This window comes from Ovis canadensis, chromosome 18 (genome assembly GCF_042477335.2).
Source record: "Ovis canadensis isolate MfBH-ARS-UI-01 breed Bighorn chromosome 18, ARS-UI_OviCan_v2, whole genome shotgun sequence".
In the NCBI taxonomy this organism is placed as follows: domain Eukaryota; kingdom Metazoa; phylum Chordata; class Mammalia; order Artiodactyla; family Bovidae; genus Ovis; species Ovis canadensis.
In genome coordinates, this window is record NC_091262.1 from 61,614,322 (window position 1) to 61,640,787 (window position 26,466).

The window sequence follows — 26,466 nt, forward strand, 5'->3', positions numbered from 1 at the left end:
TAGGCTGCAGTCCATGGGGTCACTAAGAGTTGGGCACGACTGAGCAACTTTACTTTCACTTTTCACTTTTATGCATTGGAGAAGGAAATGGCAGCCCACTCCAGTATTCTTGCCTGGAGAATCTCAGGGACAGAGGAGCCTAGTGGGCTGCCGTCTATGGGGTCGCACAGAGTCGGACATGACTGAAGTGACTTAGCAGCAGCAGCAGCTTTAGCAAATACTTAGTAATGTCATGATGGGGGAGCAAGCAAAATTTGTTTCTGTCCCTGACTGTTTAAGAATTTAAGCATAAAAGCAGTAGCATTGTTCCTGGTGGACGGCAGCCCCAGAGTTAAACGCTTCTGGTTCAGGGCAGTTTCTCAGAGCTTTCTTGGCTGATGACTGCTGTGACGAATGCTTATGTGTTCTGTTCTCGACACTTAAATTTGCACACAGGGCATAGTGGTCAGGTTATTGAAGAGGGAACGGGAAAGCAGTGGCTTTATGAAACTCATTTATTCTCTTTACCAGGATTGCTCCATTGTTTGTCAACTCAAAATATTAGTGAGGATTTAGGGAAATAATCTTGCTGTCTAATTAGATGAAATTGGAGGCTGATTGCTGCAGCCATAAGTGATCTTTGAGGTGTTACTAATTCAACTAAATCTCAAATGCCCAATTTGTGAAGCCTATTGATGATATTATCCTAGTGAAGAAGGGGTGGGGAGATTGGGGATGATTAAGAAAATTGGTTTTGCTCACAACTTAATGATGGTACTTGAGGGTAATGTAAAAAACAATAGCAGCTTCTAAATTCAAGATGGCTTGTCCAGCAGTGACCTATTACTCAGTTACCTCCCAAGATTCAGATCATTAAGTGCTCAGCTACACAAAGAAGAAATAAATTACTAATTAGTGCTGTTAAGGCTAATGCTCTTGTCTAGTGTTGAGACTGACTTGCTGGTGTCTGCTCCATCCTGAGGCCTGGCGTGCTCTCCTCACAGAGTCCCCACATCGTCTCTTTCTGGGGAGCAGCCGCATTGCGTGTATGCAGGCTCAGTCGTGTCTGACTCTTTGTGACCTTAGCTGCCAGGCTCCTCGGTCTGTAGAATTTTCCAGGCAAGAATATAGGAGTGCGTTGCCATTTCCTACTCCAGAGGATCTTCCCGACCCAGAGAATGAACCTGCATCTCTTGTGTCTCCTGCATTGGCAGGCGGATTCTTTACCACTGAGCCTCCTGGGAGCAGTGGTACGAAAGAGGCAAAACAGCCTCCGTGTGACGTCTCCACTTATCTGGCATCAATAACCCAAGCTTCAAGGTCTTGTTATTCTCTGTCTCCATCCATATGGAGTCGTGTCCAATAAGTCACTTCAGTCATGTCTGACTCTTTGCGACCTCATGGACTGTAGCCCACCAGGCTCCTCTGTTGTTTTCTTAACCTTTGTTAAAAGAAATTGGCCATCTAATAAGTGCTGGGAAGGAAATGAGGGTATGTTGGATATGTATCCTTAAATCTGTTTCTTTGCTTTGTATAATGTCCCCAGCATTTATTCTTCTCTCAGAGAGATGCTGGCTTTTTAGGGAGGGCTCATTCTGTATTATCAGGACAATTCAAAGGAACTGAAAAACGCGTAAGTGATTTGTTCATATGTAGAAGGTAATAAAGATCCAAGTACAAGAGGCTACATGGACCACAGACTCTACTCTGTCTTCTGATGACCAGGAACACTCAGGGAAATTGACAAAAGAGTATGGGTAGATACTTTGGGGCCCATTTAATCAGTATTCAGTCTGATGGATTAATTTTGGGGCAGTCCCACAGATCTAAAGGGCTCTACCAGGAGCCTACAAGCCAGGGAAGCCGCAGGCTTTCCAAGAATGGAACTGAGAGCAGTTTTAGGAGCAGATGTGTAATAACTAGGCCTCCACTTTTATTAACAAAATCAATTCTGAAGCCTCCAGGTTTCTACTTGGCAACTCCAAAATTCTGAACTCTTGTCAATGCCATTATGATGATTTATGTGTATCTCCATGCCTTAAAAAAAATGTCTCTCAAAAGAGTGGTGGCTTTAATTAAGTTTATTTTAAAATACAAGTGTTGGCCATACTGCTGGATAATAGAAAAAACTTCATCTACTCAGGAAGATCAGGAATGATCTTCAAGGTTATGCAAAAAGGGCCATTTAGACATTAACTGTCCAGTGGCATTGCTTTTCAGAGAGGACAAACGCAGGGCTGAAGCAGATGGGCATTGCACGTTGGATCCCTGTTTGAAGGAGCTAAATGTCAAAGGTTACATGATTTTGTATCTGCTGAAAAATGAGGACGATCCATTTCCAGAGTATATTAAATTTAAAAAGGCAAGGTGCTAAAATTATATATAATATGCTACCTTTTGTGTATAACCAGGGCAGAAAATAAAAATATATATTTGGTTTGCTTGTATTTGCACAAAGAAACCCTGGAAGGATAAATGAGCAACTAATAAAAGTGGAGGGATGGTGTAGGTGGTGACAGGGTGGGAGCATGACTTCTCAGACTATACTTTTATATTGGTTTGATTTTTTTTGTGGTATTTAAAAAAATTCTTTTCCATTATGGTTCATTACAAGACATTGAATATATTCCCTGTGCTACACAGTAGGGCATTGTTATTTATCCATTCTATATATCATAGTTTGTACCTGCTGTTCCCAAATTTTGATTTTTTTTAACCCATCGATGTTTTCCTTCTTTAAGAAGAATAAGTTAAAAGACAAAACCATGATTAGATGTTTTCTGGAAAACTTAGCCCTTAATGAAACGTGGCTGGGAGGCTGTGAAGCAAGAAAACATGGCATTTGGGCATAAGCACAGCATGGTGAGGCAGTAGAGAGGTGAGTGGCCTGAGAAACAGGGGACAGGAGTTCAGGCCTCAGGCTTAATTCTAACATCACTTAACACTGGATCAGCAAATGGGCTTGCTGTATGATGCCAGTCACATTTATGATTAAATATGAAGAGGCTGCCTGGAGTATTCTGTTGAGAAGGATTTGGAGGCCAACAGGAGAGGCTTCTGCAGTTGATGGTGTAGGAGAGGAAGGGAATGTGACGGCCTACACAGGCTTTCTACTTGTCCTTCCTTGTGACTCTCTTACCTCACCTGTGTAAATTTGGGGACTTAGTCTTTAGTCTCCTGTAGTTCTAAAATGTTAATAATGAATGAGATACATTCCAAAAAGAAAAAAAATGAAGGAGAGTTCGGGAGGGGAGCTGCTGCAGAGGACAGAGTATGTTCAGCAGGGAAAGACTGCCTTCAGTGGAATGTAGGGAAAGCTAAGTTTCAGAAAAGCTCCATCCAACCGTGGTGAACAGGCTGAAATGGCCTAGTATTTCCAACTCCTCAGTTATTCAGTTGGAAAGCAGTTAGGATAAAGATGTAACACTTTCACAGAGAATTTTCTGGAGGAGATTCTAGGAATATGACAGGCTTGAGAGCCCCCTTCCCATTTCCTACTGGAACAACTACAAGAGGAAGCTTGAGAGAACACCTAGGCTGCCAGTGGAGAGTTCAGAGACAGAAACGGTGAGGGCTGGTCCCTCCTCAAAGCCTACAGTGAAATGAGAGATTTTTTGCGGCTTCTTCAGAATCCAGCAAGTGGAAGCCTCTGGGTCCTCTTGAAAAGGAGCCAGCCTATTTGCCGTGTGTGGTTCCCAATGAACTCCCCAATCCTACATTCTCTTTGAGTTGGAGAGCCACAGTTCTGAGTCCAGGGCCAGAAGCAGAGCAGGAAGTCAAGTATGCTTGAGGAAGGGGACTGTCTACCCACCATCTTCAGTAAGACGTCAGGCAGAGATCCCTTAACCAAAGGGCTTCCCGGTCTCATGGAGACAGAGTCCTGGAGATGATACTTTCAGTGCTCTTGATGGCAGGAGTCTGCAGAGAGAAAACACATCTGGAGAGCTGACCCAGAGCCCCTTGAAGATGGAGGTTTTCTTCTCCTCTATGCTACCTGGACCCTCCTTTGCTCTGGAATCACTGGCAAAGCAGGCTGGACTCAGGCTGCTGGCTTCTGTCTGTCAAGTGGGGACCCTCCTCTCCTAGTTTACCAGGCTGACAAAGGCTTCTAGGTTACACGGTTCAGTGCAATAGCCACGGGCCAGATGTGACCATTTAAATTAACCAAGATTACTTTAAATAACAATTTCAGTTCCTCAGTTGCAGTAACCACATATCAAGTGCACGATGGCCATTTGTGGCTACAGGTTACTGAATTGGGTAGCAGAGATTTAGAACATTTCCCTCCCCACAGAACATTCTATCGGATGGTGCTGCTCTAGAGTATGTGTCTGGAGACCACTATGAACAGATGGATCCACAACAATAAAGAATAATAAAAAGTAAACCTCAAATCAACAAAAGGGTTAAGGATGCATATTTACTTTCACACAAGATGTGAATAGGTTAAATTCATTCATCAAAAGACAGAAAAGTTCAGATTTCATTTAGAAATAAGCTACTAATATATATTGCTTAAAGAAATTCACGCACCACAATATGGCCAAGAAAAGTTGAGAAGTTCTTGTATGTGAGTGGTACTCGTGTGGTGCAGACTTTATGTAGCTGTTTGTTATCTAATTTTACAAGGGATGTTGCCCAAGCTGTGAGGTTTTTTTTTTTTTCAATAATTTTATTTATTTTTGGCTGTGCTGGGTCTTCATTGCTGCGTGGGCCCTTCTCTAGTTGTGGTATGCGTGCTTCTCATTGCGACGACTCCTTTTACTGCAAAGCACAGGCTCTGCAGTGCTTAGGCTTAAGTAGTTGTGGCACATGGGGTTAGTTGTCCTGCAGCATGTGGGATCTTCCTGGACCAGAGATCAAACCGGTGTCGCCTGCATTAGCAGGCAGATTCTTTACCACTGAGCCACCAGGGAAGCCCCCTAGCTGTGGTTTTAGAAGAGGATGAACATCAGGCTTGGGGTGTTCCTGCAAAAGTAAATTAATAAGCTTGTGGACAGGAGGCATCACTATCTTTTTGTGATTCTCTGTGGGAACATTATTCTGCTAGAGGTCGGGGGAGCAGGAGAGATGAAGGGAGAATCAGTCCCTTTAGGATTGTTCTTGTCACAGGGGTAGGCTTCCAACCAGGTGGAAAGAACCCTGTGCTATCCTCCTGGGAACACTTATTCCGCCTGCTTTTTCTTTATAACCCACCAAGGAGCCTGTCCTGGCACAGCCATTAACATGCAGGGCCACCCTAGGAAACATCAGGTCCCACCAGCCATACTAGTTACCTCTGCCTCTGGGGGCTGGAAAAGGCAGTTGGCGCCTATAAACCCTGATTACTCTCATCAAATCCTTCCAGATTCAATAATAATAATGCTTCCATTGGCATTGCCAGCCAATGTTCATGACTTAGGATAGTCCTTGCATATTTGAACATCCTTCCCTTCCTCCAATGTTTCATAAGTTCTTGGGAGATTACAGTGTAAATAAGATTAGGAATTGAAAATGTTTGATGTCTATTTTGGGCATTATATAATATAAATCTTGCTGAGTCAAGCTAAGAGACTAGAGTAAACCTAATGTGCATAAGAATATTATCTTACAATGCATATGTAGAGGAAAAACAAACACTTGATATTGGAAACAAGGGTTGCTTATTTTTTGTCAGCCATTTCCTTGTACATAATTCTGTGATAGCACATAACAGCACAGTACATGGCATTAAATTAATGTCATTTTGGAAAATGGTATCCACAAACTTACATTCTAATAGAAATATAATTCAAAGTCATGGTGCAAGCTAAAATGATAAAACCTGAGCTAAAAGCTGAAATGAAGTGTACCCAGTTAGAATATAAGCAAAGAGGATTATTTTAGTTTTTTTGGTGTGTGTACTGCTTGAAGATGTGAGTAGAATGCAAACTGAGAACCTAAAATGACCTAGGTGCTCTGTGCTAACTTTTGCTTTTTCTTTTCCAGTCCAGGATTCATGGATTGCAGCCCAGAGTCCCAGCCGATCAGAGAGATGACAGATCTTCATACTACAGGCAGAGGGTAAGTGAGAACTCGTTTTCTGTTCATCTAACAACTGAGCATTTTTTTCTAAGCTTGCCAGTCTTAGAAGGGGGATCAAGAGAATGTGTTCACCTCTTACACTGTTGTTGGTGAAAACTAGTACAGCCACTATGGAGAACAGTGTGGAGATTCCTTAAAAAACTGGAAATAGAACTGCCATAAGACCCAGCAATCCCACAGCTGGGTATACACACCAAGGAAACCAGAACTGAAAGAGACACGTGTACCCCAATGTTCATCGCAACACTGTTTATAATAGCCAGGACATGGAAACAACCTAGATGTCCATCAGCAGATGAATGGATAAGAAAGCTGTGGTACATATACACAATGGAGTATTTGAATCAGTTCTAATGAGGTGGATGAAACTGGAGCCTATTATACAGAGTGAAGTAAGCCAGAAAGGAAAACACCAATACAGTATACTAACACATATATATGGAATTTAGAAAGATGGTAACGATAACCCTATATGCAAGACAGCAAAAGAGACAGATGTATAGAACAGTCTTTTGGACTCTGTGGGAGAGGGCGAGGGTGGGATGATTTGGGAGAATGGCGTTGAAACATGTATAATATCATATGTGAAACGAATCGCCAGTCCAGGTTCGATGCAGGATACAGGATGCTCAGGGCTGGTGCACTGGGATGACTCAGAGGCATGGTACGGGGAGGGAGGAGGGAGGGGGGGTTCAGGGTGGGGAACACATGTACATCTGTGGCGGATTCATGTTAATGTATGGCAAAACCAATACAATATTGTAAAGTAATTAGCCTCCAATTAAAATAAATAAATTTTAAAAACCCAAACAAACAAACAAAAAAAAGAGAATGTGTTCATTGAAGGTGAAACGAAAAAAGTCATTGTGTGACTTTCTAATGGGTTGTATTTGCCCTCCCGCACCATGTGCTTGGGGGCGTGTACCCTAGCCTGGATCATCCCCCTCTCCATTTACAAGATGTGAGCAGATGAGACGGTCCCCCAGCGTAAAGTCACTACCGTGGATAGGCAGATGCTGCCCTGGCATTTGAACTGGAGGTAGTGGAAGAGTAACTTCTGGGGGTTTAAGGCGTTTTATGATACTTTGTGATGTAACCTTGTTTTAGAAAGACACAAGTGATAGAATGTGTGACCATTCTTATAAATTTTTATTATGTGTGATGTTAGACAAACATTTGGACATTTGGGGTTTGTCTTGATGTGTTGTGTTGAATTGCTTAGTTGTGTCCAGCTCTTTGCAAACCCATGGACTGCAGCACACCAGGCTTTCCTGTCCTTTATCTCCCAGTTTGCTCAAACTGATGTCCATTGAGTCAGCGATGCCATCCAACCATCTCATCCTCTGTCATCCCCCTTTTCCTCCTGCCCTCAATCCTTCCCAGCATCAGGGTCTTTTCCGATGAGTTGACCCTTCACATCAGATGACCAAAGTAGTTTAGCTTCAGCTTCAGCATCAGTCCTTCCAATGACTATTCAGGTTCCTTTAGGATTGTCTGGTTTGATCTGCTTTCTGTCCAGGGGACTCTCAAGAGGCTTCTCTAGCACCACGATTTGAAAGCATCATACATTACAATTCCTGGGAATCTGAAGAACCTAGTATTATATAGATGTACATTTTCACTCTTATACTATTCTTAGATAAAAGTACTTTAGGCTTGTTATCCTCTGGCAGATCCAGAGAACACAGGCATGGAGAATCCCAAATGCTGACTAGTAATTTATGTTCCATTAAGTACTTTCAGGAAATTTGGGGCCCTTCACAATCACTTGCCATGTCCTCTTACTGTCCTTAGGGTCATCACAGCCCTTACTGTAGTCCAGGGAATTCTCTCTTTCGGGAGAGCTTGCCTAACCCCTTTCTATCCTTTTTATTATCTTTTCTCCTGAATCACAGAATTGGCTGTAAAATAACATATTACCATTAGGTGTCGCTCTCTAACATATAATGTGCTTGGTGAAACGAGAAATTTTAATTTATTTAAAAAACACTCAATTGATATTTTAGGACATTTAATCTGTAGATTTTGAAAATATTTCCCTTGCAAACAAGAAATTCTTTCAGATAGAAAAATTGGGAAATAGAATTTAAATAAAATTTCAAAGTTTATTTTATTTTCTGGAGGGATCAAAAGGATATTTGAACATTTTAAGCGGGCACTCACTCAAAGTTTCTCCTGACTTATTTCAAACCTACATTTCCAAAATTACATCTTATTCTATCCACCTTTAGTTACCCTACCCCTCAAACTGTGCTACTTGCCTTTAAAAAAAAATACTCATATACATTTCCATGCTACTCTATTTCCTAGGAGCATCCTTCCATCATCTCTTAATGTCGTCTGTACTTACTCTTATAGATAAACTCACATACTAAGTCCTCTGTGAAATGTTCTCTAATCTCAGATGAAAGCACTTATTCCTCCTTCTGTATCTCTGTGACATTTTACTGTGTTTCTTGTGCAGTGTTTTTAAACACTAGCTCAAATGATAATTATTCACATACTGTCATGAAAGCAAGGACTATGATATAATCCCCACAAGTCTAGAACAGTGCTTAAAATAAAAGTTAGACAAGGTAGTGATGTTAGTTAAGTGAATGCACTGATACTTAAAAAATACAGAAGCAGAAAGATTTTAGTCTAGTTGACTTTTGAAGCATTGCCGATTCACTGGGTACTGGAACCGGGCCAGATAATGATCATTAAAGAGTAACAGTAAATGGATGAAGAAATGCATCCTACACAGTGCTGTAGGGAGCCAATCAGTGCAATTGATTTATTGGCCATGATAATTGATGACATGAGAAAGTAAACAGCTCATCAATCCCTTGGAATCTCTATTTAGAACTTCTGCTTTTTACTCATGCACTTGTGCATAAGTAAGAAGCATAGTAAGAAATACAAAATATTCTGTCTATATTAATTTCAGAAAATTTGTTTCCTTCATCTACCATATTCATGATGAAACTAGACAGGGGATGCTTGGAGGAGAGGATGGAAATTCTATCAAGGTTAAGATTTAAGGGAAGTCTCAAACAGAAGTTTGAGCTACTGCTTAGCAACTCACTGTGTCAGGGAGAGGTGAACAACTGAACTCATCCACAACACTTTTTTCCTATCACTGTTCGCCTTTGTGATCATTATTGGTGACCTTGTTCACCACACAAAGGACTACTCAGTCACAGCCCAAAGGTAGGTATACTGTCCCGCTAAGCAGAGATTCTACGAGTCCCGACAGTCTCAAATGTTCAGGACACCCACACTCACTGGGACTTGGCCCCTAACTTCTGGTGCAGTGTTGGTAGAACTGGCCATTATTTTAATTGCAAAAATTACAAGAAACAGCCTATAGAAATAGAAAGAGCTATCCATTTCATTTGATAAAATTACCCAGGACAGACTAAAATATGAATTATGCATACTTTTGATATTATTTTTATCTTATTTATACTCCTTCATCTTAAACAGATTCCTAAAAAGTAACCTAAACCCCCCAAACATATACAGAGGTTTCTAATGTTTCATGATGACCAACTAGACATGGAGATATGGGTTTGATTCCTCAGAAGGGGAAGATCTCACATGCTGTAGAATAACTAAACCCGTGAGCCACAGCTGCTGAGCTGGCACTCTAGTGCCTGTGAGCTGCAACTCCTGAAGCCTGTGCACCCTAGAGTCCATGCTCCACAACAAGAGAAGCCAGTGCAATGAGAAGCCCGTGCACCACAACCAGAGAGTAGTCTGTGCATCAAGAAAGAACCAGCACAACCCAAATAAATATATATATAAAATGCTTGGGGGAGAGGGGAGGGATACCTTCTCAATTGCTTTTGGAACAAACTGGGTGTATAAAAAAAAACCATGTGTGAAAGGTCATCATAGTAAAAGAAGGAAATTTAAAATATACCTGCTTTGAGTTATGAAAAGGCAAAGAGAAGGGTATCTGTGAAAGAGTATTTGAAGGGAGAGTGGATAAAGATATGCCAATGTTAAGAAAAGAATCCATAAAAATTAAAACTCCCCTGCAGAATTAAAAGCTACTTTGGGGATAGTTAATGTAGAATCCATTTTATACTGCAGAATAAAATGAAAAAATGATAGATTTGGGGAATGGAAGGTGAAGGTATGAATAATTGGCATCCTTGAAGATGAGACTAAATGAATAGAAAGTATAAATAAGTGTATAATCAAAGATGTGTAAGGAAAAGTTTCTGGGTCTGAAAAAAATACCTGACAGTATGGATTGAGGAAAATGTTTCAAGGAAGATAAAAAAATCAGGTATATGCTGGTGAAAATGTGAATTTCCAGCAGAAAAACAAAGTTATCAATCTAGAAAAATGAGAGATACTTCTAAGGAAAAGAAAATAAAATAGATTATCCTATATATGACTCAAAAATCTTTTTTTAATTTTTCTTTTTTGTCTGTGTGCGGGATCTTAGTTCCCTGACCAGGGATCAAACCCATGCCCTCGGCAGTGAAAGCAAGGAGTCCTAACCACTGGACCCCCAGGGAATCCCCCAGATGAACTTAATGACAAAAGAGAAACAGACTCTTAGACATAAAAAACAAATTTATGGTCACCAAAGGGGAAAAGGGGTGGTGTGAGTGTTAGTTGCTCAGTCATGTCCAACTCTTTGCGACCCCGTGGACTGTAGCCCGCCCGGATCCTCTGTCCATGGGATTCTCCAGTCAAGAATACTGGAGTGGGTTGCTATGCCCTTCTCCAGGGGATCTTCCTGACCCAGGAATCTAACCTGGGTCTCTCACATTGCAGGCAGATTCTTTACCATCTGAGCCACCAGGGAAGCCCAAAGGGGTGGGAAGGGATAAATGAGGAGTTTGGGATTAGTAGATATAAACTACTATATAGAAAATATTAGATAAATCACAAGATCCTACTGTATAGCACAGAGAACTCTATTTAGTATCCTATAATAAACCATAATGGAAAAGAATAGGAAAAATATGTATATGTATAACTGAATCACTTTGCTATATACCAGAAACTAGCCCAACATTGGAAATCAACTATACATCAATTAAAGAAAATTAGATTGTCCTAAAGGACCATGATGAGAGCACTAATGTCAGATATATGTATAGAGTGAAGCCCAAGTAATTATTTTAAATTGTTACTCAAATGAAATATAAGAATAAAAATTTAAAGTGAAATATGCAGATGACACCACCCTTATGGCAGAAAGTGAAGAGGAACTAAAAAGCCTCTTGATGAAAGTGAAAGTGGAGAGTGAAAAAGTTGGCTTAAAACTCAACATTCAGAAAACGAAGATCATGGCATCTGGTCCCATCACTTCATGGGAAATAGATGGGGAAACAGTGGAAACAGTGTCAGACTTTATTTTGGGGGGCTCCCAAATCACTGCAGATGGTGACTGCAGCCATGAAATTAAAAGACGCTTACTCCTTGGAAGAAAAGTTGTGACCAACCTAGATAGCATACTCAAAAGCAGAGACATTACTTTGCCGACTAAGGTCCATCTAGTCAAGGCTATGGTTTCTCCTGTGGTCATGTATGGATGTGAGAGTTGGACTGTAAAGAAGGCTGAGCACTGAAGAATTGATGCTTTTGAACTATGGTGTTGCAGAAGACTCTTGAGAGTCCCTTGGACTGCAAGGAGATCCAACCAATCCATTCTGAAGGAGATCAGCCCTGGGATTTCTTTGGAAGGAATGATGCTAAAGCTGAAACTCCAGTACTTTGGCCACCTCATGCGAAGAGTTGACTCACTGGAAAAGACTTTGATGCTGGGAGGGATTGAGGGCAGGAGGAGAAGGGGACGACCGAGGATGGGATGGCTGGATGGCATCACTGACTCGATGGATGTGAGTCTGAGTGAACTCTGGGAGTTGGTGGTGGACAGGGAGGCCTGGTGTGCTGCGATTCACGGGGCCGCAAAGAGTCGGACATGACTGAGTGACTGAACTGAACTGACAGAATGAAAAACAATTTGATAAAATTTTTGGTACTTAATCTTGGGCAGTACTGGTAAGAATTGGGAAGTAAAGGAATGTTAAACTAAAACTTATGTTACTCTTGGATTTTGTAATTAGAAAAAATATAAATTCAGATAGGGTTTTGAAAAAAGTTCGTGTTACTTAAAAACTAGCTCTACATTGTCTAAATCATTTAGTAAAATGAATATATAGATATGACTGAACTCATTAGTTTTATGCATATATGTATGAATTCATCAAAATGCTAACAGAGGTTACTTCTAGTTGCAGAGACTATGGATAACTTTTATATCCTTCCTTATGTTTTTGTATTTTTATAAAACAGTGAAATGATATTAAAGTTATAAGTCAATCAAAGTAAAAGCAAGCAGTGTTTTTTGTTTGTAAAGGAAAAGAAGTAGACTCAAGCTACCGTTTAAATATTTAGTAAGGTTTGTTTTCTTATTGCATCTTTGAATAATTATGGATATCAAATAGGAACAAAACAGGAAAATCTTCAAACCCATTGCAAGGTTCTAATGATATTGACAATGCTTTAAGTTTGTCTCTTCTTTTGAAGCAGTAAAATCTTCTGGGGCCATTCGAGCTGCCTTATGTAATCTTAAAGAATGTGTTATTCTCCACCTCTATAAAGCCAGGCCCATTATCTTAAGTACAGTATCATTAGTAATCAGTCTCCCACCTCTGCCCCAGATTGCAAAGGTGATAGGTAAAAGATAAATTCAGGTACAGATAAATTGTAAATAGCTGGAGGTTTAATTCCAAACTTAAATTTACTTTCCTTGGGAGCTGAGCTGTATCACAATATGCCACAAAAATGTTTTTCTTATCCAGCAGTCAGACTTAAGTGGTTGAGGTAAACTTTAACAAGCATGCTAAGAACCACAACCCCTAAAACATAGCCCAGAGTCCTAACTGGTATCTGTCTTCTAAACTCACGTACACAGTGGGTAAAAAGGAAAGAAAAGACACCCAAGTTAGACTACTAAAGTCAGAGAGGAGAACGATTTGGTCTCAGGCCTACAGAAGTGCTGGTTTAAGGCATCCTTAGGAGATGGTCCGATTGCAAGGCAGCCCCTGGGTTCATTTTTTTTGCAGCAGGTATGAGAAAAATCAAAAGCAAAAAAGCAACAAACAAACAAACAAAAAATCCAAACAGCCTCTTCATTTTGTAGAAACCTAAGTTCTAACTTTCCTCTCATTTTACCAAAAGTTCTCTTCTGACTCAATGTGGCTTTGGACTTGACCCATTCTATAAATATCCTACCCTCTGAAGGATAACAAAATAACTAAAGAACCCAGGTAAACAAGTTCACTGAGTGAATGAACAAATCACTCAGAGAGGACAACTTGGTTCTAATGCCAGCCTGAGATTTGGCGGTGGAGAAGGGAGTCTAGACGTGAGCACTTTGCTTATTTCAAGCTAAATATGACATGGTTTATCCTTTCTAGTCAAACAGTTCAATTTTCCCACGTTTCTGCTTACTTTAAGAACAATCTCCATCCTCATGCCCTCCTCCCAATGGCTGCACACAGCATCGTGGGCTAACTGTCCCTGATTTGAAAAAAGATCTAAATCTAAGTCTGTACTCTGAAAGTGCTCCCCAGATTTCAGTAGGGTGCATAAAAAAGGATATATTGAGGTATGGTAGAAATTCTTGAATTCTTAGAAAAAAATGGTCCCAAACTTGGACTATGACAAAGGGATTATTGGGTGCTTTCTCTGTGCAGGGCTAGGCTTGACTTTTTATTGACTAAAATATTCTATAAGTCTGTAGTGGCTGAAATTAATATGCAGATTTTATCTGGTAGAGATGAAAATAATTTCTGTTTCATGAAACAGGCACCTGCCAAGGGATATAGTTTATGACTCTGTAAGCCATAAAGCAGTTTTGTATCTAACTCAGCAATTTTATCTTTACATTCCTTTTTGTCTCTTTCTTTCTGCCTACCTTCCTGAATCCTCACCGAATTGCTCTCTCTCCCCTCTTTCAAAGAGTTTACTGTTTCTCTTATTTTTAGTGAGTTTAAAAAACATTGGCAAGTGCTCCTATTGCATTAGAATTGTGGTTTTACCTTTTTGAAAATGATGCTTGTAACAGTTTTGGAGATTCTCCATTGAAATGCCCAAGTGCACTTGGCTGAAATGGTTGCTTCTTTGAAGTCACCTGGACATGCTTATGCTCAAGCATTCTTTTCTTGTCCCCTGGAGTAAATGTCAAGCAGCAGTAGAAGTTTAGCTTTTGCAGATGCTCTGCTTCTTCAGATTTCTCTCTTTCTTGATTTTGTGGTTTTACTTTTTCCAGTTCCTGCATGGTCAGTCAGTCAGTTCAGTGGCTCTGTCATGTCTGACTCTTTGCAACCCCATGGACTGCAGCACACCAGGCCTCCCTGTCCCTCACCAACTCCCGGAGTTTACTCAAACTCATGTCCATTGAATTGGTGATGTCATCCAACCATCTCATCCTCTGTCATCCCCTTCTCCTCCCGCCTTCAATCTTTTCCAGCATCAGGGTCTTTTCAAATGAGTCAGTTCTTTGCATCAGGTGGCCAAAGTATTGGAGTTTTAGCTTCAGCATCAGTCGTTCCAATGAATATTCAGGACTGATTTCCTTTGGGATGGACTGGTTGGCTCTCCTTGCAGTCTGAGGGACTCAAAGCATCAATTCTTCATGCTCAGTAAAGTCGTTCCGCATTGGTGGCAGCAGTGGTTGGGAATTTGGTTTTATGGCCTGACCATTGGTGATCTCTGTCAATGGATGATGGAGATCTAGTCTCTGAAGAGTGGGGGTTTGATCGATTGGGATCTTTTCCTGTTTTCCTACTTGTGAGCTCAAATCAGTTGAAAAATACTTGGTGACCATTGGGAAGAGTAATGAATGGCTCTTGAAATCTAGACTGATGAACTTTTGACTTTCTGGGTTTACTTTTGACCTGCAGTTGAAGTTGTGTAGCTGGGCTAAAAGCTGTGTGTTTATAATTCAGAAAAACCTTTACCTCTTGTGTGTGAATGTGAAATATTTTCTTACTTCTGGAAGATATTAATAAATTAGATTACATTGTATAGTAAGTTTGAGGAACTGTGTTCTGATTGGTTTTTAGAGATGAACAAATGCTTATATAAATTGAATATTCCTAGAATTCATAGAAAAATAAATAACTAACCTTTTATCACTTTAAATGCACTGGGCATATGAGGGAAAAAATCTCTCTTACAGAAACTGCAAGCTTAGAAGCATATTAAGAACCAAAGCTTACATAATGAAAGTGAATCTTTGGATGAATTATACTGATTTAATAAATGTTTATTTATCAGTGTTCATTATAATACAGTGTATTTTTTAAAACATAATTTGGATATGTCTTCTCATGAGGAGACTAGTTTAATATAAACTTCCTAAACCCATTACTCTGGATTATTAACCAAATAAATTAATATTATAGATACATAGTGCTTAAGATTATAAAATTATAAATTTGTTTTCACAATTCTGACAAACACTTTTACAGCTATAATTATATTTGCAGTGTGTCAGTTTGAACATCATTTCCAAGATCGGTAGGTAACTTAAAATCTCGGAATTTAAAAAACCTGTTATTTAGAAGATAATCAATAGACACACAGATAATTTATAAGTACTATTGAGACTGAAACGTGGATTCCTAAGCATAATTTCAAGTTCATATACTTTTGCATCTGACTTTGATACACTGTAGTGTTGCTACATCTTAGGAGTATTCCTGTTAATGAATGTTCTATTTTTGTTACTTATGACAGTGTAAAGGAAGTGTGTATGTGGAAAAAGTTTTGTAATTAGTACTCATGAGTTTTGTACGACTGATAAAATTCTCAAGTATGATACATTTCTCAGTTTTCTATCTTCCAGTTTGCTCTGTGAAGTAGAAGTTATTTTAGTTAAAAGCGATAATTAATATGGATGCTTGAAAGTATAGTAGGAGCCGCAGTGTGAGAAAAATGAAACTGTATATGTACTTTTGTTTTTTCAAGAAAAAAAGGAGAGCGATTTAATTCCACATTAAAGGGTGCGTGTTTGTCCCAGAATATTCTCAAGAGAGCACAGCGAAGGACAAAAATCTGAGTATGTAGAGCAAGTTGTTGAGAATTTGAGGAAAGTGATTTTATTTGCCTTGAATTATAATAGTTTAGTCTGAAAAGAAGCTATGATGTATTAAATTTTTGGCAAATTTGTTCAATTTTGAAGAATTTGGTTATGGGATAATTGAAGGAATGAAAAGGGGCTTGTGAATCTTTTACTTTCAAATATATTAATGAAAAATTAGAATTTAGCTTTCTATTAAAATAATAAATTAATCTTAACAAGAGATTGAAAAATGTTTTTGTGTATCCCCTGTCAAATCTATTCAAATAATAGAGGCTCTGTATCTCATCAGAATATTTTTTTCTGTTCTGTATTGACTTTGTTTTTTTAGTAATGTCCTTAATTATTTTTTAAAAAGTAAAAATAATGAACAAAGATCCTTCACTTGTGAAAGAATCAAAACTCCTTATAATCATGTCATTCTGTTTATTGTTTAGCCTCTCAGTCTGATCTTTTATGATTCCATGGACTGTAGCCTGCCAGAATCCTTCATCCATGGGATTCTCCAGGCAAGAATACTGGAGCGGGTTGCTATTTCCTTCTCCAGGGGATCTTCCCGACCCAGGGATTGAACCCATGTCTCCTGCAAGTCTCCTGCAGGATTCTTTACTGCTGAACCACCAAGGAAGCCCAATATACCCTACTTGATGTTATTTTAAAATACCTTATTGACACTTCGATTAAATAGATAGGCAGGTACTAGTTCACAGTATCCATAATGTTATCTTAATTAAGTCTTCAAAGCTCTTCTAATAACTCTTTTGACTTAGACCCTAAAATTAGAAAAATAAATCAGTATGTCTTTTACATCTAAAACTATTTGAGAATTAACAGAGGGCCCTGGAAGATAAAAAAGATGTATTATTTTACCTTATATTTGTACCTTACCTTTATACCTCTAAGAATGCTAGAAATAATTATGAGTGTTTAGTATGTTCCATATTTCACAATTAATTTAACATGACTGTAAAAACTATATGGAGTAATTGTTAAATCAGAACACATGCTGACTCTTCCCTTGTTAAGTTTGTATAGGTAAAATATTATTAAGATAAATATTTCAGAAATTGTGCACTTTGTGAGAAAGCCCTTGAGATTTATTGGTGCTCTCATCATTTCTATTTGCAGGAAAAACAATGATCAAACCCTTATGAAATGGTTATGTACTATACTTCATTAGAGAATATTATTTTCCTCCATTCTGATACTATTAGTCCCTACATTGTTGACCAGTCATTCAGTTTCATTATTGAACAAGTTTCAGCTCCCCTTGGATGTTTGTCTAAAGACTTTCCTATTTACTACAGACTAGTATAAGTCCTCAACAAAGAGGGACAGTTGTAGAGTCTCATGGGTGATGGACTCTATCACATACTATATTGACACTTTAAAGAACAGATACTTGAATATGTACTTCTAAGGTCTACAATGCTTAGGGGACTTTCAGATTTTACCAGTGGGCTGTTAGGAATTACAGGACTTTTTCCAGTCTTGAAGCAGATATTATGATGAAAGAAGATTATTTGGCCTTGGATCCAGTGGAATAAAAGTGTGGGACTAGACAAACTGACAAGGAAATTAAATTGTGGTTATTTGTTTGAAATATAGTTTGAATTTTTAATGTTTCATTGTTTCATATATATATATATATATGTATATATATATATAAAATTGACCCTTTAGAAGTAAGAAATGCTTCTATTTAGTGTTCTCTCTTTAATAGCAATAATATTATTTATAGAGCTTCAGTAAAAATCTATTCTCCTTTTCACCAGAATATAACTGGACAAATTATGCACCTGAATCTATATCTGTAGTGTCATATCTGAAAATAAATCTCATTTAATCAGGTATGATATGCCCACTATTAATAAATAAGTTTGAGTTTTGTATAAGGAGCTTCAGTTATCCCTTGTGTATTCCATCTCAGAAGACTACTTGGTAAAAGACTCCAATTAAACAAGAAATGAACCATATCAGAAAGTAAGATAAGGGAGGATAAAGAAAGAAAGCAGGGAGAATCAATTTAAATTATCCATTGAATAGAAAATTATAAGTTGCCTGGAAGTGTATAATGTTAGGAGCTGAATCTAGACTCTTGAAATGGAAGGCATCTACTACAAGAAAAGTCTAATAATAGTCTAGAACAAAAAAAGCATAAAAATGTAGCAAACTATCTCACAAAAGCAAGAATTGGGCTGGAGGCGGCAGAGTAAAAGTATTCCCAGTGTCTCATGGGGCACAAAGAGGGAACATGAAGTAATCTAAAAAAAGTATAATTTTATTCAGAAGGAGTATATTTATGAGGGGAAACACTCAGTATTTTATTTCAATTATCAGCAGAGACTGACATGCATCTAATTATGAGAGCAGGTAGGTAAATGGAAGGTGCCTCAAATTAATAAAGGGAAAAGTGGAATAAATAGTGACTTGATTTTATCAGAAAAATGGGAAAAGGAGGCACCTTTGGTGAAAAATTAATAATAATATTTTCATTGATATCATAATTTTATGCCTCTTCTTACAGAAATTTTTGAAATCACTTTCACTGTTTCTGTCAGTTCAGTTCAGTCGCTCAGTCATGTCCGACTCTTTGCGACCCCATGAACCACAGCACACCAGGCCTCCCTGTCCATCGCCAACTCCTGGAGTCCACCCAAACCCATGTCCATTGAGTCGGTGATGCCGTCCAACCATTTCATCCTCTGTCGTCCCTTTCTCCTCCTGCCCTCAATCTTTCCCAGCATCAGGGTCTTTTCAAATGAGTCAGCTTTTCGCATCAGGTGGCCAAAGTATTGGAGGGTGCCCATAAAACATGATAGGGATGATAATATTCCTATATCTTTTCATGTTAACAATATACCTAGACTTTATGCATTTTAGGCTAATGAATAAGGCAGTATTCTGTACTGAAGTAAGTATGGTGGTGGTAGTTCAGTTGCTCAGTCGTGTCTGACTCTTTATGACCCCGTGGACTGTAGACTGCCAGCCTCCTCTGTCCATGGGATTCTTCAGGCGAGAATACTGGAATGGGTTGCCATTTCCTACTCCGTGGGATCTCCCCAACTCAGGTATTGAATCTGCATCTCTTGCATCTCCTGCAATGGCAGGCAGATTCTTTACCACTAGTGTCACCTGGGAAACTGGAAGTAAGTTTACGAGATCCCTTAAGGGCAGGCTGGGCTTCCCCGGTGGCCTAGTTGGTAAAGAACCCACGTGCCAATTCAGGAGACATAAGAGATGTGCGTTTGATCCCTGGGTTGGGAAGATCCCCTGGAAGAGGAAATTGCAACCCACTCTAGTATTCTTGCCTGGAGAATCCTATTGATGGAGAAGCCTGGCAGGCTGTAGTCCATAGGATCACAAAGAGTCAGACACAACTAAAGAGACTTTAGTTACAAGGCTGATATATTGTTGCCTCTTTCATGCCTGTTATGAAATTTTAAAATGGAAAGTTCAGGAGCCACGGAGATTTTGTAACCAATGTCAATACTATCCCTTATTTTTCCCCTTTAATCAAATATATTTATAAAAACTATGTCCATCTTGGTGATAGCATACTTGAAAGCTAATAGGCACTTTATTTTTGGATTGAATGATTGAGGGACTGAACCAATGAATAAAATAATTCATTCACACTAAAATGTCAGAGACAATGTGTTAGTGGGACTCTATGTTGAGAAATCTGTATTTTAAAGGAGATTAGTATGTATCACAAAGAAGAGAAAGGGCTGTGGTAGATATTTTGCAACATTTCTGTGGAAAGACTACCTGTGAATTCTCTGATTACAGTTCAGTTCAGTTCGGTTCAGTCACTCAGTCGTGTCTGACTCTTTGCGACCCCATGAATTGCAGCATGCCAGGCCTCCCTGTCCATCACCAACTCCAGGAGTTCACTCAGACTCACGCCTATCGAGTCAGTGATGCCATCCAGCCATCTCATCCTCGGTCTTCCCCTTCTTCTCCTGCCCCCAATCCCTCCCAGCATCAGAGTCTTTCCCAATGAGTCAACTCTTTGCACGAGGTGGCCAAAGTACTGGAGTTTCAGCTTTAGCATCATTTCCTTCCAAAGAAATCCCAGGGTTGATCTCCTTCAGAATGGATTGGTTGGATCTCCTTGCAGTCCAAGGGACTCTCAAGAGTCTTCTCCAACATCACAGTTCAAAAGCATCAATTCTTCGGCGCTCAGCCTTCTTCACAGTCCAACTCTCACATCCATACATGACCACAGGAAAAACCATAGCCTTGACTAGATGGACCTTAGTTGGCAAAGTAACGTCTCTGCTTTGAGTATACTATCTAGGTTGGTCATAACTTTTCTTCCAAGGAGTAGGCGTCTTTTAATTTCATGGCTGCAATCACCATCTGCAGTGATTTTGGAGCCCCCCAAAATAAAGTCTGACACTGTTTCCACTGTTTTCCCTTCTATTTCCCATGAAGTGATGGGACAGGATGCCATGATCTTCGTTTTCTGAATGTTGAGCTTTAGGCCAACTTTTCCCCTCTCCACTTTCACTTTCATCAAGAGGCTTTTTAGTTCCTCTTCACTTTCTGCCATAAGGGTGGTGTCATCTGCGTATCTGAGGTTATTGATATTTCTCCTGGCAATCTTGATTCCAGCTCGTGCTTCCTCCAGCCCAGCGTTTCTCATGATGTACTCTGCATATAAGTTAAATAAGCAGGGTGACAATATACAGCCTTGATGTACTCCTTTTCCTATTTGGAACCAGTCTGTTGTTCCATGTCCAGACTGGAAAATGCTTAACTTTCTTGCACCCTGATATTCTTCCTACATTTTGAAGCTCCAGAATACTTGTCAGGCTTCTGTGGGTGTCTTCAAAGTATTCATCAACTCTGTATATCCCCATGATGTGGGCATAAAAAATCAATGGCCCCTTCCTAATCTTGACAGGAAAATCACTAATTTGCATATAGAGAAGCCTCCAGGTTCATGGACCTTTGGTTCTGGCAGTCAAAATCTGGTATAACCAGGGAGAACATTATTATTTGACTGTGTTCATCAAAGTAACTTTACTATTTGACAGACTTTATTACGATGATTTTTAAGATTCTATGAAATTCTTGCCCAGAAAGAGAAAGTTGCAAGTCATTTTATTTTTTTCAGAAACATTCCCCAAACCCACGAATCTAAACACTAGACTCCTCAGTATACCCTCATCAGAATAAATATTCCTTTTCAGGATGATGCGTGTGTGAAAGTGTTAGTCGCTCAGTTGTGTCCAGCTCTTTGTGACCCATGGGCTGTAGCCCGCCAAGCTCCTCTGTCCATTGGATATCACAGGCAAGAATACTGGAGTGGGTAGCCATTCCTTCTGCAGGGGATCTTCCCGACCCAGGGATTGAACCCAGGTCTCCCGCATTGCAGGCAGATTATTTACGGTCTGAGCCATGTTTTTCTCTTCAAGATTCACTTGAAACCCTTGCCTTGCTGTGTTCACCAGTCCTAAACTATTATGTCAAAAACTTGATCTATCCTAATCAAACTCCCCCTCTCCTGCCTTTATAAAAGAAAAAAATACCTGCCTAAACCAGAAACCTTTTAAAACCTTTTAAACAGCTAAAAACATCCTAAAAACCTTTTAAACAGCTTACCCTTGCTCTCTTCCCTCTGAAATGCTACCAAGAATCTTTCAAGGAGGTGATCTCCTATACCTTGTAAATGAAAAATGAAAGTGAAGTCGCTCAGTCGTGTCCGACTCTTTGCGACCCCATGAACTGTAACCTATCAGGCTCCTCTGTCCATGGGATTTTCCAGGCAATAGTACTGGAGTGGATTCCCGACCCAGGGATCGAACCTAGGTCTCCCGCATTGTAGACAGACGCTTTACTGTCTGAGCCACCAGAGTGCTTAGTCATGTCCAACTCTTTGCCACCCACGGACTGTAGCCCACCCGTCTCCTCTGTCCATGGGATTTCCCAGGCAAGAATACTGAAGCGAGTTGCCATTTCCTCCTCCAGGGCATCATTCTGACCCAAGGATCAAACCCACATCTCCTGCACTGGCAGGCGGATTCTTTACCACTGAGCCATCTGGGAAGCCCCTCCTATACCTTAATAAGCAATAAACTCAGCATTGCTCTTTGACAGGGTATTTTGGTGACATTTTTTGGGAAATCAGAATTTGAAAATCTAGAAGGAGGAAACTGTAGAGTCTGATTGACTTATTCAAGTTATTTAAATAGATGAGTTTACTTTCTGAAAGGAAATCTTAAATTTTATTTTTATGTGATGCTGGTGAGCTGGAACTGACTTATATTGACTCGCACTGGCTCTCAGAATTGATTTTCCAGTAATCAAGTATTTGCAAGTTGTTAAAACTTTGGTAGCTTTAACTTGCCATGGTAGGAATATTTTTATCATAGAAATTACATCCTGTCACAAATACTACAAATCAGGGCTTTTTTATTCAGAGAGCTGTTATACTTGCACATCACTAGTTTATTGCTGGGTTAATTTCATGTGCCTCAGGGAATCCTTTGCTCATATTGGGAAATAGGGATGAAAAACATCCCCTCTTTTGAGAGACTGAAAGCTTTAAAGCTCTATTATTACGAGAGATGTATTTATGTTTTTCCATTATAAAAACATCGTTATAGAGAATAATACACATAACCAATAGGAGAATTTATTGTCTCGCATCCCTGGTAGATATTTTCCTAAGTTCATTACTTCTAACCTACTATTGATAATATTATAAATGGGTGTACTGAGTGTATGAAAAGCTCAACAGTTAGGAGTTTCAAGTTATTTAATATCTTGTAGAAAATAAGCTTTGAAGGATCACATACATAAGGGTATGTGACATGCGTTAGTTGCTCAGTCATGTCCAACTCTTTGCAACTCCATGGGCTATATAGCCGGGCAGGCTCTTCTGTCCGTGGAGTTCTCCAGGCAAGCATACCGGAGTGGATGGCCATTTCCTTCTTTAGGGCATCTTCCTAACCCAGGGATTGACCCTGGGTCTCCTGCATTGCAGCCAGATTCTTTACCGTCTGAGCCACCAGGGAAGCGCATCTAAGGGTTACAAGGGTATAGCCAGGTGGGAAAGTAATGCTCAGTCCTGTTCCAAGGGGCTGACTTTCAAGGGAAAAACTTGAATGGACTTTTCAGCCAACCCAGTAGAAAAGCAACAACAAAGTAAATAAATGAAATACAAATGCAAGATCATATGTGGTGCACATAATTAAGATCAACTTTTGCTTTTCTTCTCTGCCGCATTTCCCCTCCTCTCTTTCTTCACGTTTGTTCTCTGATTTGAGAAAAGGGCTGGAGTGAAAACTGGTTCAACTCTCCTCCCTGGTGAATGCTGGATAGTAAATGAATAGATGTGTGAACTTATTTATATTTTGCTATTCCATGTATTTCTGTATTTCCTGCCCTACATGTGTCTTTTCTCTGGGAGCACACTGACTAAAGGGATAGGTGACAGTGACGGTCTGGAGGACCACGTAACTCTTGTCTTTGGTCTTTCGTATTTTCTTTTTGTGGGAAGGTATTGAATTATTGGAATGAGATCAGCACTAAACCCTGGGGGAATTTGATTGATAAAGGACTTAAAATTCAAACCTATTTATGGTGCCTATAACTCCTCAAGTTGGCAGCAGAATAAAGCAACTTTTCTTTCACTGTGAGTTAAAAAATATTAAACAGCAACCTCTGAGATCCCTGGCTAGGTGCTCACTGGCAGTACTTTTCTTCACCTGGACCTTTGGCTTTCTAATAAAGGGAGGCAGAGAGCTGAGAAAACAGAATACTCAATGCTTATTTGTAGAAGCCTATAAAATCGTAGAACATGAAGGAACCTTTGGATAAACAACACTGTGCCCCAGACTTACAGAAAAGGAACAGGAGTAAAATTAACGTGCTTAATGTCACATTGTTAGTGGTAGAGTTAGAAGCAGAGCAAATGAGTAGATTCCAAACTTGTGGTTTTGGGGAGTAATAGCTGATGCGATGTTGGGCTTGTACATGAGCGCGTGTGCACACACACACATACATTTTTAAAGTTTTACCTCTCCCTATTTCTCTGCATAACTTCCGCTCTTTTTCCTGTTTCCTCCTTTGTCTTTAAAATATATGCAAGTCTCACAAAGAAAAGGGACAATCTTTAGAAATGAACAAAATAACTTTAGATTTTTTTTTCCTTTATTGTTCAAGGGTCATTTGTGAGCAATTAAAAAACCCTTGTTAGAGTCCAGCCTGAATTTCCATGTATAGAAATCCAGCTAAGCCACAAAGGTAACGGAAGAGTGGGATTTTTTTTTTCAACAGATTTTCAAAACTGTCTTCCAACAGGTGACACCTACCGTATATGAACTTCTCAGGCAGTCAGCAGAGACATAGACTGCTGAGTTAATTTAGTGCTCACCAATCTGTGGTCTTAAAAAGCATTTAGCCATATTTTTCCTGTGGGCAAACTCTGCATGAAAAACTTCTTTCAGAATTAGCCACATTACCTCTTTCTGGTCACTAGAGTATCATTCAGTAAATTGCTTCTTTAGTGATCCTTAGTGGCTGGAAAGAAGTAATGAAGTTCCTAGGTAATTCTTGCACTGCAAGAATCTGGCTATAATTTGTTAAAAAGAAGACACTCCATATTGCAAGCATTTCTTTACAGTATTTCTGTTTTTATCTTTTTCATCCAGCAGACATTTGTTGAAGACCTACTCTAAGTAGGCTCTTTATCAGGCACTAGGGTGGGGGGCAAGATAAGAAAAGCAGTCCCTGACACCAAAAAATAAGGCTAGTGAGAGAATGTTGTTGTTTAGTTGCTAAGTTGTGTCTGACTCTTTTGTGACCCCATGGACTGTAGTCTGCCAGGCTCCTCTCTCCATGGGATTTCCTAGACAAGAATACTGGAGTGGGTTGCCATTTCCTTCTCAAGAGGATCTTCCTGACCCAGGGATTCCTGCATTGGCAAGTGGGTTCTTTACCCCTGAGCCACGCCTGAGAAGTCCAGTGAGAGAATAGCCAGTACCAAACAAATGTAGTGTGATATAGCCGCATTCAGAGATGTGCGCAGGCTTAGATCGGGCTGTAGCGGTGGTGGCGGTGGTTGTTAAGTGGCAAAGGAAATAGTACGGTTGTGGTAGCAGTTGTGGGTGCTGATGTTGAGGATGCGATGGGGATCGCCAAGAGCTTCTTGAAGACGGTCATTGCTGAGTTGAGATCTGACGGATAAACAGAAATTAGCCAAATGGAGGAGAAACATGTTCCCTCATTGCTGCCCCTAAGTGCCTCAAACATATATGCAATGCATTTTAATTAAAAATCCCAATTTAGCTAACATGAGTACAGTTCTGAGAGGTTCTTCAGATTCTCATCTTAAAGTTCAAATTGGCCTTCCTGACATGCGGTATACATCTCATGCATGCATCGTCAGAACTCCCCACACATTTGTAACCTATTCCATCGGAGAATGTATTACATGCCACAGTTTTTGGCCCCGTGTCAGTATTTGATTCAAAGCAATACCTTCTCCATCGCCTTTGCTCTAGCAAGAAGTATGCCATGCATCATCAGACTGCCTGGTAACATTGACACTTTTATGTATCCCTGAGAAATAATTTCTGTAGCTGAAAGGCCAAAAAGTTTGTAGAGCAGGATTTTGGAGAAATAAGCAAAATGAAGACAACCTGTTAAATTCTCTAGTGTTGATACACTTTACAAAAAATGGCATTCGGAGGACGAAGGTCACTGAGGTGAGAAAAATGATTCATGAGGCTGTCACATAAATTTCATCTATGTGCTATAATTTTTAATCTGCTCTAGGTCAGTAGGGGTTTAGAATGCCTGGCCGACGGGAATGGGACAGTCAAGATATTCCTCATGGGAACCTTAGAAGAAATATAGGTTATTTTATATCTTTCTTGCTATAAGAACCAAGAGACCATGAGGTTACTCTTGATACCCTAGGACATGTTGGACTTTGCTTAATACATCCGCATATCTATTCCTAATATACTGAGCAGTGGTTTTCATTTCAGTTCTCACCAACATGTTCTCTGTTTCACTAACAAATGTTATTCTCTTATAACAGCCTTCCCAGGCATCAAAGACTTCTCTATTTATCTTTCACAAAACTGATTGGTGGTAGAAAACTTTATCTATTTTTAGTACTGACTTGAATTGAAATGTTGAATAATCAGGCAAGTAGTGCTTTCAAATATTGACAGCTATTATTTAGTAAGTGCTTGCAGAATCTACCTGGGATGACTACTGATTTCCAGGTACTATATCAAGTGTGTGGATGGCAAATATGCATCTTCATACTGTAAGACCACTGAATATCTGGCAATTGACCT

The 26,466-nt window shown here is 39.6% G+C and overlaps 1 long non-coding RNA gene across 1 annotated transcript in view; it reads left to right on the forward strand.

Annotated features, from left to right (window-relative positions):
- LOC138423165 (uncharacterized) overlaps window positions 1-26,466 on the forward strand; it is a 178,649-nt gene that overhangs the window by 15,244 nt on the left and 136,939 nt on the right. The window contains exon 2 of the long non-coding RNA XR_011250157.1: window positions 5,947-6,021. This is a non-coding gene — a long non-coding RNA (uncharacterized lncRNA). The remainder of the gene's footprint in view (window positions 1-5,946; window positions 6,022-26,466) is intronic.